Source organism: Nerophis lumbriciformis, linkage group LG15, assembly GCF_033978685.3.
Source record: "Nerophis lumbriciformis linkage group LG15, RoL_Nlum_v2.1, whole genome shotgun sequence".
NCBI lineage: Eukaryota > Metazoa > Chordata > Actinopteri > Syngnathiformes > Syngnathidae > Nerophis > Nerophis lumbriciformis.
Genome location: NC_084562.2, coordinates 6,341,536 through 6,354,005, shown reverse-complemented (window position 1 = coordinate 6,354,005; position 12,470 = coordinate 6,341,536). Strand labels below are relative to the sequence as shown.

The following is a 12,470-nucleotide window of genomic DNA, read 5'->3' as shown; positions in this document are numbered from 1 at the left end:
CGATGACGTCACAACGTGACGTCACATCGGGAAGCAATCCGCCATTTTCTATAACACAGAGTCAAATCAGCTCTGTTATTTTCCGTTTTTTCGACTGTTTTCCGTACCTCGGAGACATCATGCCTCGTCGGTGTGTTGTCGGAGGGTGTAACAACACAAACAGGGACGGATTCAAGTTGCACCTGTGGCCCAAAGATGCAAAAGTGGCAAGAAATTGGACATTTGTTCCGCACACTTTACCGACGAAAGCTATGCTACGACAGAGATGACAAGAATGTGTGGATATCCTGCGACACTCAAAGCAGATGCATTTTCAACGATAAAGTCAAAGAAATCTGCCGCCAGACCCCCATTGAATCTGCCGGAGTGTGTGAGCAATTCAGGGACAAAGGACCTCGGTAGCACGGCAAGCAATGGCGGCAGTTTGTTCCCGCAGACGAGCGAGCTAAACCCCCCTGGATGTCTTGACTCACACCGTCCCGAAGATGATCAAGAGAAGAATATCGACCCTAGCTTCCCTGGCCTGCTGACATGAGGGTATGTCTACAGAATATATTAATTCATGAAAATTGGGCTGTCTGCACTCTCAAAGTGCATGTTGTTGCCAAATGTATTTCATATGCTGTAAACCTAGTTCATAGTTGTTAGTTTCCTTTAATGCCAAACAAACACATACCAATCGTTGGTTAGAAGGCGATCGCCGAATTCGTCCTCGCTTTCTCCCGTGTCGCTGGCTGTCGTGTCGTTTTCGTCGGTTTCGCTTGCATACGGTTCAAACCGATATGGCTCAATAGCTTCAGTTTCTTCTTCAATTTCGTTTTCGCTACCTGCCTCCACACTACAACCATCCGTTTCAATACATTCGCAATCTGTTGAATCGCTTAAGCCGCTGAAATCCGAGTCTGAATCTGAGCTAATGTCGCTATAGCTTGCTGTTCTTTCCGCCATGTTTGTTTGTGTTGGCTTCACTATGTGATGTCACAGGAAAATGGTCGGGTGTTTATAACGATGGTTAAAATGAGGCACTTTGAAGCTTTTTTTAGGGATATTGCGTGATGGGTAAAATTTTGAAAAAAACTTCGAAAAATATAATAAGCCACTGGGAACTGATTTTTAATGGTTTTAACCATTCTGAAATTGTGATAATGTTCCCCTTTAAGAGGAAATACATTATGATCCTGGAGTAGACTAGCCAGTCTCCTGACCTTAATCCCAAAGCAAAAATTTAAAGTTGTCAAGCAACTGTCTCAAAACCTTTGGAGAGTAAAGTGACTGAATTCCCACTTGGGATGTGAGCCATCCTGGTGACCCACAACAAATAACTGCAAGACTGTTCTAATCATATTAACACAGAGTTACATCCCTAATACATCGAACTCAAGTGAATGAATGTTGTTGTTTGCAAGGGACTGATCAATGTGGTCACTTGCTTTTGTACCAGAGTGTTTAATAGCGGCAAAGACTTGAATGCTTTCCACTTAAGGACACAACACATTTGATTGAATCAACCTTGCCTACCGCTACATTGCATGCTGAAAATATTTGTTTATGTTGGTCAAAACCTTGTACATGTTGATGTCTAACTAACATTTTCAAAATATACACCGTCTTTCTAAGGTACTTCTCTCTGCCGTTATTGGGGGGCATCATTTCTTAATTATTTCATGCGTGCCGACAAGAAAAGTGTGATCTAAAACCTTGTTTATGTATTTAAAAAAAAAAAACAGTTACAATAGCAGCAATGAAAACAAACAACAAAACACAAAATCTAACTTCATTAAAAAGAAAAGCATTTTGTGATGTTTAAAAAGCTGTACACTGGTATATTGACTATTGATTAACTATTGGAATTCTATCTTTGATTAATTATTAAAATGTTGGATATTTAATAGATTGTATGTTTAATCTTATGATGCCTCTCAGCATTGGTGCCTGTCAGTCTCTCTCTGTGTGTTTGTGTGTGTGTGCGCGCGCGGTTCGCATTTGTTAAAAGTGCCTTATTTTTCGGCGTTGCAAATTGACGGTGCCTAAAACGTACTTGAATTGATGTAGACAAAGTTTAGCTGGCTGGCTTTGGCTAAAATGATAGTTAGTTATTTTTCACACAACTTCGTCTCACTCTTGTTTGCTAGCGAGCAAGGTAGCAGCTAAGACTCTTACCGAGGTTGAGACCGCATCCTCTCTCCAAATGTCTGACATCATGCCTCTGCTTTAAATGCTCGCGTATCACAGATGTACTGCCATTAAAATAAGGTCCGCTTTGCAAAATGAACAAGGTATTCATGTTTTTAACAAGAATAAGAGGAAATATCCACAAACTGTACATATTGTCACTGCCGACTTTTTTGCGAGTGACCCAATTCTGCCCAGAAAAACACGAGTGATGACGTCACGACTATTGTTGACAAATATAATTGTCAGCGACCAATTTTATTGTCGACAACGTTGACTAATCGTTGCAGCTCTAGTAGACTGTGTATCGTTTTTTAGTTTTACTTTACGGGGGGTTATGTTTCTTTTACACTTATATTGTTTCTTCTTGTTTATTATTTACAAAACACGGCTTAAATAAAGTACAGTATAATATAGTTTTATGATGATTAATTTATTTTATTGTAGGAAAATGATTGCACTGTAAAAGTAAAGTATTGTTTTCCACAGAACTGTATTTTTTTAGTGGCGGTGGTGGCTTGTGTGGGGATGACATAAAGACGCAATTGTCAAATTTGCAGAATTGGCCATGACACTTTTGCAAAAAGCGAGTAAAAACCTAAACAGCAAAACAAATATGTTTAGAACTACAAATGCGCTTTCATCTATCACTTGTTATCATAGTTTTTTCAATGCAGAATAACCTGTTTTGAAATGCTTCCATTATCATTAATATACTAAATAACATATTATTATCCCAGGAGGCAGCAGTATATATCGCAATATAGATATTAAGCCATATCGCCCTTTCGTAGCTACAAGGTTTTTTACACTAATCCCTCCAGCAATGAATCGGTAGCGGTCAAAATGTATTTGTGGCGGCACACCGAGATTTTAAATTGGACCAAATCATAGGTCGACTAACTTTCCAAAATGAATTATGTTCAAAACTAGAAATGTAATTGTCAATACAAGAAAATACCCTGCCAATGTGACAGCTGTATTTACTCCACGAGCAGGTGTAGCCACTGCCTCCCATGCCTACTGCTGCAGTAGCTAAGCCCTGTCATGAAGTTCAAGTGTCAGAGAGTAGCTGACCTCAACATGGACAGGCCTGAACACGCAGGCAGCTGCTCTCAGCATGCCGGGACACAGGAGAATTAATAGAAGCAACAGCTCTCAATGGGACACTGTTAGGCCACACTGACAGCCAATTCTGATCCTGGGTCATCTTAATGCGCTCTCCAGTCTTCCCCTCTGCATTAGCGGTGGGAAATATGAAACCTGGATCATGGCAAACATTGTACAAATTTCCGGGTAGGCTTAAATGTTAATGCTGCTGGGCCGAGCCAGTACGAGCTGTGATATGCACACTTGTGACAATCAAGAATCTGGGAGTGCCCTGTGTGCTCTTCAGTTTTCGCTATGTGATTGAATCTAAATGATAAATGTTATGTGTTACTTAAAACTATTTCACGCTTTGTGGAGTTCAGGGCTCTTGCTTTTAAACAATACTGTGGCAAGTATTCGCCCTGATAAAAGACTGGTGAGTTGAAGTTTGCTGATTCAGTCCCCAACTGTTGAATAACCTAGATCAAGATATTGACCCTTGCTGCTGAGTCATCCATGTGTACATTAATCACTTTATTTTGTTACAATGCTAGCATCATTGTGTTAAAAAATAATTAGATACATGTGTAAGAGGAATTTGAGTATGATAAACAGAGTAGATAGAAATGCAAGCCACTACCTATTGAGCGTTCCAGAATAACTTTTATCTTCATCGCCGAAAAAAAGTTATACCAACAGAAATGGGAAGTTGTCCTTGAACCATATAGATTAAAGCATGGGTCTCAAACTCATTTACGATTTGGCATAGCTGGCTCACAGGCCCATACTTTGTGGGCAGCTAATAGTGAAATTATGTTATTGCAATCTCGAATCCCACTAGAAAGAACACCAACTACACTAACTACGATGAACACAAAACAATACAGCAAGTATGACTCAGTTTGCCCCGCAACAAGGGGATAGAGAAAAAGAAGGAGCTTATTGACTACGTCGGGCTACAATAGCGGACTCTCGCAAAGCTCTTTAGGTAAAACTTTACCATATATGGAGATATCCGTTGACGTTACCAATAGGAAAACCGTCACAAATTGGGCAAATTCAAACGACTCGTTTAGAGGACGTATGAAGGAAGGCAAGATTGCTTTATAAATATCTCCGCCATGTGTCTATTGCTTGATTTAGAATTTTCGGTACCTATGCAGATCCCAAATACACAAAAACAGGTACCAATAGGTAAGAAAATTTGGTTTTGCATGATTTAAAAAAAATAACATTTTAATCATCAACAACAAAAAACTTGAATATCCATCCATCCATCCATCCATTTTCTACCGCTTGTCCCGTTCGGGATCGCGGGCGGTGCTGGAGCCTATCTCAGCTGCATTCGGGCGGAAGGCGGTGTACACTCTGGACAAGTCGCCACTTCATCGCAGGGCCAACACAGATAGACAGACAACATTCACACTCACATTCACACACTAGGGCCAATTTAGTGTTGCCAATCAACCTATCCCCAGGTGCATGTCTTTGGAGGTGGGAGGAAACTGGAGTACCCGGAGGGAACCCACGCTGTCACAGGGAGAACATGCAAACTCCACACAGAAAGATCCGAGCCCAGAATCGAACCCAGGACCTTCGTATTGTGAGGCACACGCACTAACCGATATATCGCCTGGGCCTACAAAGCTTATAATACAGTATTCTTGACCTACATTGTATCGGTTTTAGCACTTGTAATGCACAAAATGTGTGAAAGTGGCCCCCACATTAGGTTTTGCATTTTCTTTCCTTTACCGAGATGAAGAAAAAATATTTTCTTTGATGTTTTTGTACTTTTTTTGCCAGTATGGATGTAAAATTGGCCTTAAATTGTATTTATATAGTGTGTCTTAAGTGTCTTAAAAAGCCTAAAATGTGACTTGTTAAAACCTGCAGAGATCCTGACTACAAAATAAGTAACACAAGACAAGTATGTATTATTTGTCCATATATCGAATCGGATTTATATCTATATTGGCCAATACTCAAGGCTGCAATGTCAGTATCATATTGCAAGTGAAAAGATTGTATCAGGACACCCATCTTCAAACAGTTACGTTCCGAGATCAACCAGTAATGTCGAAAATGCAGATAAAAATGTCTATGTTTGACATACAGATATCTGGTTACAGTGGTAAATCAGGCTTAATTTATGTTGACTAATTCATCACTTCCCAGTCCTCATACAACCAAAATGTGCGTGCTTAAGTTGGCATCGACATACAGGGTCGACAGCTTTTTCGACAAAAAATTTGAGACTCGTCTTTGTCAACTTTCTCATTGTCGCTAAAGTGCCTAAAACGACAACAGCAACATAACTACTGTAGATTTACACAGCTTACTCTGCACTGACATTTTCATGGTCAATGCAGAGTAAGCTTCAAAATAAAAGCAATGCGGTATAAACCTGCATTATACCAAAACCATAAACAAAATGCCCCCATTTATTTAAATCATTATTATTGAACGCTGTGCAAATAACTGAATTCTTAACTACACTAAGTACACAGTTGTGCAACTGCCCCAGGTGTCAGAAATGATACACATTTAGGTTGTTTTTTTTTGTTTGTTTTTTTTTGTTTGTTTTTTTTCGGTCAGTGGTCAACAAAATAAACAGTTTTACATAAACAAACAGTTGTATATTCATAAATTGACAATGTTGCAGACATCATTTAGATGATTGAGTGTGTAAGTGTAAGTGTGTGTAAAGTATTTTACTATATTATCATCTTATCCTGATTACAGGGCTGCAGCCCCACGCTACAAACACAACAGCATGTACTCACTAAACCTGTAATATTATATTAATGATTTAATTATTGGGTATAATAATTGCACTTATGGGTTGTGAGCAGTCTTTTGACAGACAGTCAGTGCTGCTGTCTCGCACCTGTACTCAGCACCTCCACAGTGATTAAAATGCAGACGATTAGAGCTGCTTGCTGTGTCAGGGTGCCATCACACTTTTTGGGTCCGGGTAAACAATGGACTAGAGTCTGTTTGTTCTGCAAGTGTGCGCTTTGCTTGTTGTTGCGTTTTTCCTTGGTTCTTGCACTGAACAAAGAAAGCACAGTACCAAGTCAAATTCCTTGTTACATACTTGGCCAATAAAGATGATTCTGACCAACTATTTTTTATGAACGGAAAAAATAGGGCAAAAAACATGAAAAGAAAAATATACCAAAAAAGCGTTTTTCTGTTGCTTAGATAGTGTCCAAATTTGCCCAATAAGAGCCTTTGTTATTCGCTTTAAAAAAAAAAATTAGTTTAAAGGGGTCTGAATACTCGCTAAATACAGCAACAAAGTCGCTAAGTTGGAAACATGATCTCCCATGCAGACTTGGCAGACCATGGGCCTCATGTACCAAGCTTGCTTATGCACAAAAACCTGCTGTAAGCCCTTTTTCACGGCAAAGTAGGGCTGTATCAAGAGCTGCCGTATGGACATATCTCCAGGTTGTGGATACTTTAGCAACACACAGAGGTGATGCTGGGTAACAGTTCACATTAAAAAGTGCCAACTTTTACTCCTCAGACTGATTGATGTGCCCATCAGTGACATATGAGCAATCGATCTGCCATTCACTGGAAACACAAGAAACAAGCGCCTCCTACTGACTTGTGATTGGTCAGACCGTGCCCAGCTCAAGCACATGGCTACTTTAAATAAGGTTTGCATATTCATACACGGCATGGTCTCCTATTTCAAGTTGATTGCGATGTAACAAAGAAATGTGCTTGGATTTGTGCCTGCGAACACTTTAATACATTCAAATGTTTACTTGCGTACGCCGTTTTCTGGATTTGTACGTTTGTCTATTTATAGTAGGAAAGCCACGCAATTGTTGTTACATGAGGCCCCCTAAGAAGCAGAGTTATGATGCCATCTACTGTACGGAGTTGTAACAAAAAGCTACATTCACAGGAAATCCCATCATAGTGTGTTTATGGTCGAGGGCGAACAATTAGCAGTCTGCCACAATGAAATGAACAAAAACACTTGACCAAACTCTAGTCTGTAAACAAAGCTAAGGACCAAAGAGACTGCACCAAACAGGTGGACCTGGAAAGAGATGTATCTTGGTCCACCTCCCAGCGAACTCTAGTCCTGAGTCAGGCAACCAACGGACCAAAACAGAGGATATGATGTCACCGAATGCTACCTTAACCAGGCAATGCATAGCAAAAATCCCAATGGTACCCTGTTGCTCATTACAGTTTTGTGAATTTGCCAAAGATGCCGTCTCCTTGCAGCACACCTCCGGGAATCTATATCCTCTTCACTACATCTCAGCTGGTAAAAAAATCTCCCATAGAAAAAAAATCATACGATCTTGTGAATGTTGTTTTTGAACTGAAGATAGTTTAGGCCTGCTTTTGATATAATTTGAATGATTATGGCTAACAGCTTATGAAAACTTTGAATTAAAAATCTTAGAAAATGTGTTGTTTTTTTTAAACTGTAAGCCATGATCATCAAAATTATAGAGTTAATATCACATGTTAGTTTCACATTTTAAGTTGAATTGCTGATATGAATGAACTTTTACATGATATTATTGTTTTAGTTTCACCTGTATAATGTAATGAAAATGTGGTTGGAGGAAAACTTGCAACTTTTCTACTACAATTGAACAGTCACCTACCACAAAATCCAGAGGGTCTTTGTCAAGTGTGCCCAAACTTTTGCCTCCCAGGGCCAAAGTGAAAATGTGCAAGTGGGCCACGGGCCAAACAACAATTTTAGGCGTGAAACACAAAGATCCTAACTGTAAATAATAATGTTCCTTTAATTAGCGCAGATAGCATGCATAGACTAGTTAGCCTTGCGGACATGCCATCAATAATTGTGTAAGATTGAAAGAGGTCAGTATCAATCTGTTTTACATTTGGGAAGCCACCTTTTAGAGGGCCAAACAAAACATCTTGTGGGGCTAGATCTGGTTTCGCTCCCCACTTTGGGCACCACTCGTCTTTGTGGCAAATAGGTGCAAGCTTTGGAACACAAACTTAGTCACTGCAGTGCTCGGTGACATTGGAAGTCAGAATATGTCTCTAGTCATTCTCATCTAAATGAGAAGGCATTAATTTCAATGTAACATGTAATAGCGCTAACATTATAAGCGGTGTTTGTTAGTACCTGCTGTATTTATGACACATGACTGCTGCTGGGATGAAATCGGTCTCCTGGGCGGTTCAAATATGCGACATTCGTTTATAGAAATTGCATGCTGTGTGTTTAAATGTTACAGCATATTGCTCGAATGTCCTCCTCTTGATGAAATTGCAACCTTGCAACTATTACAAGTTGCGCTGATGTTGCTGTCTGATGTCTCTATGTACTGTATGCTACGTTAAGATGTCATACCCGCCCGAAGGAATCGTTTGATAAAATTGGCAAGATCAATCATGCCAGAAATACGAAAAAATGAGAAAGAGATGTGCTGTCTATCATTCACAATCCCTATATAAGACATTAACACATATGTTTTCTTTTTTTATTCATTCCAAGTAGTAAATAAATAAATACATAAATAGTTTGTCAATGGGGGCTCTCTAGTCGGGCCAAAAAACCCTTTAAATAACTATCCAAAACCCGCCAACAATACTCAATATACATATCATGACCTGACTATTAACCAGATATTAACGATGTTGTTATTATAAGAACTAACGCAAATGATTGATAACACAGAGCTAAGTAGCCCTCTATTGCTTTACTGTAAGCAGACCGCGATGTACTGCTGCTCCCGCATCATCGCCTCACGGCTCATCAAAGTTATTCTAAATTATAAATCATGCCTCTCATCTGGATATTAGGATCATTTAGCCATGAATCTAGAAGTTGTTCATCAGTCACATTCAATGTATACCCGGAGATGGAGACAAACACACACAACTGAAGACAGTGTCTGCATGGACTCTTTACCTTGTTAACCCTTTGTGAGCATCATGATTACCGTATTTTTCGGACTATAAGTTGCAGTTTTTTTCATAGTTTGGCCGGGCTCCAGTGCGACTTATATATGTTTTTTTCCTTTTTTATTATGCATTTTTGTCAGGTGCGACTTATACTCCGGTGCGACTTATACTCCGAAAAATACGGTAATTCTTTATAAAAACAGGAAGATATGGACATCCTATCAGTTGTCATCACAGTGAGAGCAGACATCATACAGTAAACTATGGTTTTGTTATGTTTGTATTTTCCAAAGCTGGATCTCTTTAGCACACAGCTTCTAAAACTTGTAGCTCATCCTCCTTATTTTCAAGATCAACAGTATAAGGTTCTGGATCATAATGTTTCCCAAAACAATTGTTGCTGGCTCTCACAAAGTCTGCATTATTTGCATTGTTGTTGGTCAGGAAGGGATCTGTGGTTCCTACCTCTACATCACACGATAACCTGTCTGGCTAGCTCAATATCTTTCAAAATGGCTCGGGAATCTCCGTAAGATTGATACTATTTTGATCATATCTATTTACTTTCAAACTTTGGAAGTATTTCAGTGCCATACATCAGATATATATGATAATAGCTTCAATATAAAGGCAACTTGTTTTTCCACTCTACTGGTACTTTAAATAGTGGGGCGGGCCCAGGTGCCGTCAGGTGTCAAGGGAAGGGGGCATGATATAGTTAATATTAGTACATACCAAATATTGACACGTACAGATAGAAAAATAAACATCAACTTCAGAGGAGGGTCAAAAAATTCTGTCCCTTAGGGCGGCGTGACAGAAAATAATTAAGAACCATTGGCTTAACTGAACATTATTTGCTCTGCACTAGGGTTGTACGGTATACTGTACTGGTATAGTATCGCGGCACTAATGAATCAAAAACGGTACTATACTCTGTTTGAAAAGTACCGGTTCCCGGGCATGACGGCGCGTCGTCACGTCATGACATTGCTGGTTTTGCGAGCAGAGGAGCATGTTCGACAGCAAACAATCACGGAGTACTTACAGGCAGACACAGTGTGTAGACAGAAAAGGGAGAACGGACGCATTTTGGCCTAAAAACTAAAGATAAATGTGAAGCTATAACACTGAAACGCCCTCAGAAAGAGGTGCTTTAAGACATGGCTAGCTAGCTAGCAGGACGAGGAATATCTAAACATGTTTCACTACACACTGTAGGAGGATACAATAGCTAACCGCTAACAGCAAGCCAGCACCCTGAATAACAAATGCCATGGGTGGATCAACACCTGACATCCACTGTAATGACACCAAGTACAATAGTGTATCTAGTCAATACTACTATGATTACATCTATATTTTTTATCGTCACAAAATATTTTTTCCTTTTTTTAAAATGTATATTATGTTTATAAACTCAGGGAATACGTCCCTGGACAAGTGAGGACTTTGAATATGACCAATGTATGATCCTGTAACTACTTGGTATCGGATCGATACTTAAATTTGTGGTATCATCAAAAACTAATGTAAAGTATCCAAACAACAGAAGAATAAGTGATTATTACATTTTAACATCAGTGTAGATAGAACATGTTAAAAGAGAAAGTAACCAGATATTAACAGTAAATGTACAAGAGGATTAATAATACATTTTCACAGCTAGTCCCTCATAATTTTGACAAAATAGAATGAGAAATGACAATATGTTACTGCATATGTCAGGAGACTTATTAGGAGTCTTTGTTTGTTTACTTACTACTAAAAGACAAGTTGTCGAGTATGTTCACTATTTTATTTAAGGACAAATTTGTTCTTCGATTGCAATAAGAAACATACAGTACAGGTCAAAGGTTTGGACACACTTTCTCATTCAATGCGTTTTCCTTATTTTCATGACTATTTACATTGTAGATTGTCACTGAAGGCATCAAAACTATGAATGAACACATGTGGAGTTATGCACTTAACAAAAAAAGGTGAAATAACTAAAAACATGTTTTATATTCCAGTTTCTTCAAAATAGCCACCCTTTGCTCTGATTACTTTTTCGCACACTCTTGGCATTCTCTTGATGAGCTTCAAGAGGTAGTCACCTGAAATGGTTTTCACTTCACAGGTGTGCTTGAAGCTCATCGAGAGAATGCCAAGAGTGTCCATCCATCCATTTCCTACCGCTTGTCCCATTCAGGGTCGCGGGGGTGCTGGAGCCTATCTCAGCTGCATTCGGGTGTAAGGCAGGGTACACCCTGGACAAGTCGCCACCTCATCACAGGGCCAACAGACAGATAGACAACATTCACACTCACATTCACACACTAGGGCCAATATAGTGTTGCCAATCAACCTATCCCCAGGTGCATGTCTTTGGAGGTGGGAGGAAGCTGGAGTACCCGGAGGGAACCCACGCAGTCACGGGGAGAACATGCAAACTCCACACAGAAAGATCCAGAGCGCAGGATCGAACCCAGGACCTTCATATTGTGCAAAGCAGTAACCAGAGCAAAGGGTGGCTATGTTGAAGAAACTAGAATATAAAACATGTTTTCAGTCAGTTATTTCACCTTTTTTTTTTGTTAAGTACATAACTCCACATGTGTATATTCATAGTTTTGATGCCTTCAGTGACAATCATGAAAATAAATAAAAGGCATTGAATGAGGGGAAGGTGTGTCCAACCCTTTGGCCTGTAGTGTATGTTTAATGTACCTTAAGATTTATTGTTAAAATAAAGCCAATAATGCCATTTTTTGTGGTCCCCCTTATTTAGAAAAGTACCGAAAAGTATCGAAATACATTTTGGTACCGGTACTAAAATATTGGTATCGGGACAACACTACTTTGCACTAAACTGACCAACAACCAACAATATATATTTGATCTTACTATAATTATTATTATTTATTTGTATTTTCTCAGTGTGAACGCCCCCTTAGATGCCCTTAGCTCTGGGAAGAGACGAGATCAGTCCTGGGCTGAGTTACAGCACTGGCGCATACTGTAGCGCCAGAAAGCGGAGCAGATTAAGGACAAGTTATATAACTAACTTGGGCTCCATTTATGCATCGCATGTGTCAATGCACAGGCTGCATATATAACACGTCCTCGGTTCAACTGTACTCTGCAGCACAGCACTGCATGGCTGTAGGAAGCCCGACATATGTTTGCATCAAGTATGTTTTTGATAGCACTGACTTACATTAGCAATTATTAACATAGCCTGATTATTATTATTTATATAGCATGAGTTATATAAGAAAGTTAAACACATTTGTAATGAACCT

The 12,470-nt window shown here is 39.4% G+C and overlaps 1 protein-coding gene across 1 annotated transcript in view; it reads right to left on the bottom strand.

The window, feature by feature from the left end:
• The window catches only part of LOC133615980 (mothers against decapentaplegic homolog 3-like), an 88,284-nt gene that overhangs the window by 38,939 nt on the left and 36,875 nt on the right, over positions 1-12,470 (bottom strand). The gene's annotated exons all lie outside the window — the stretch shown is intronic.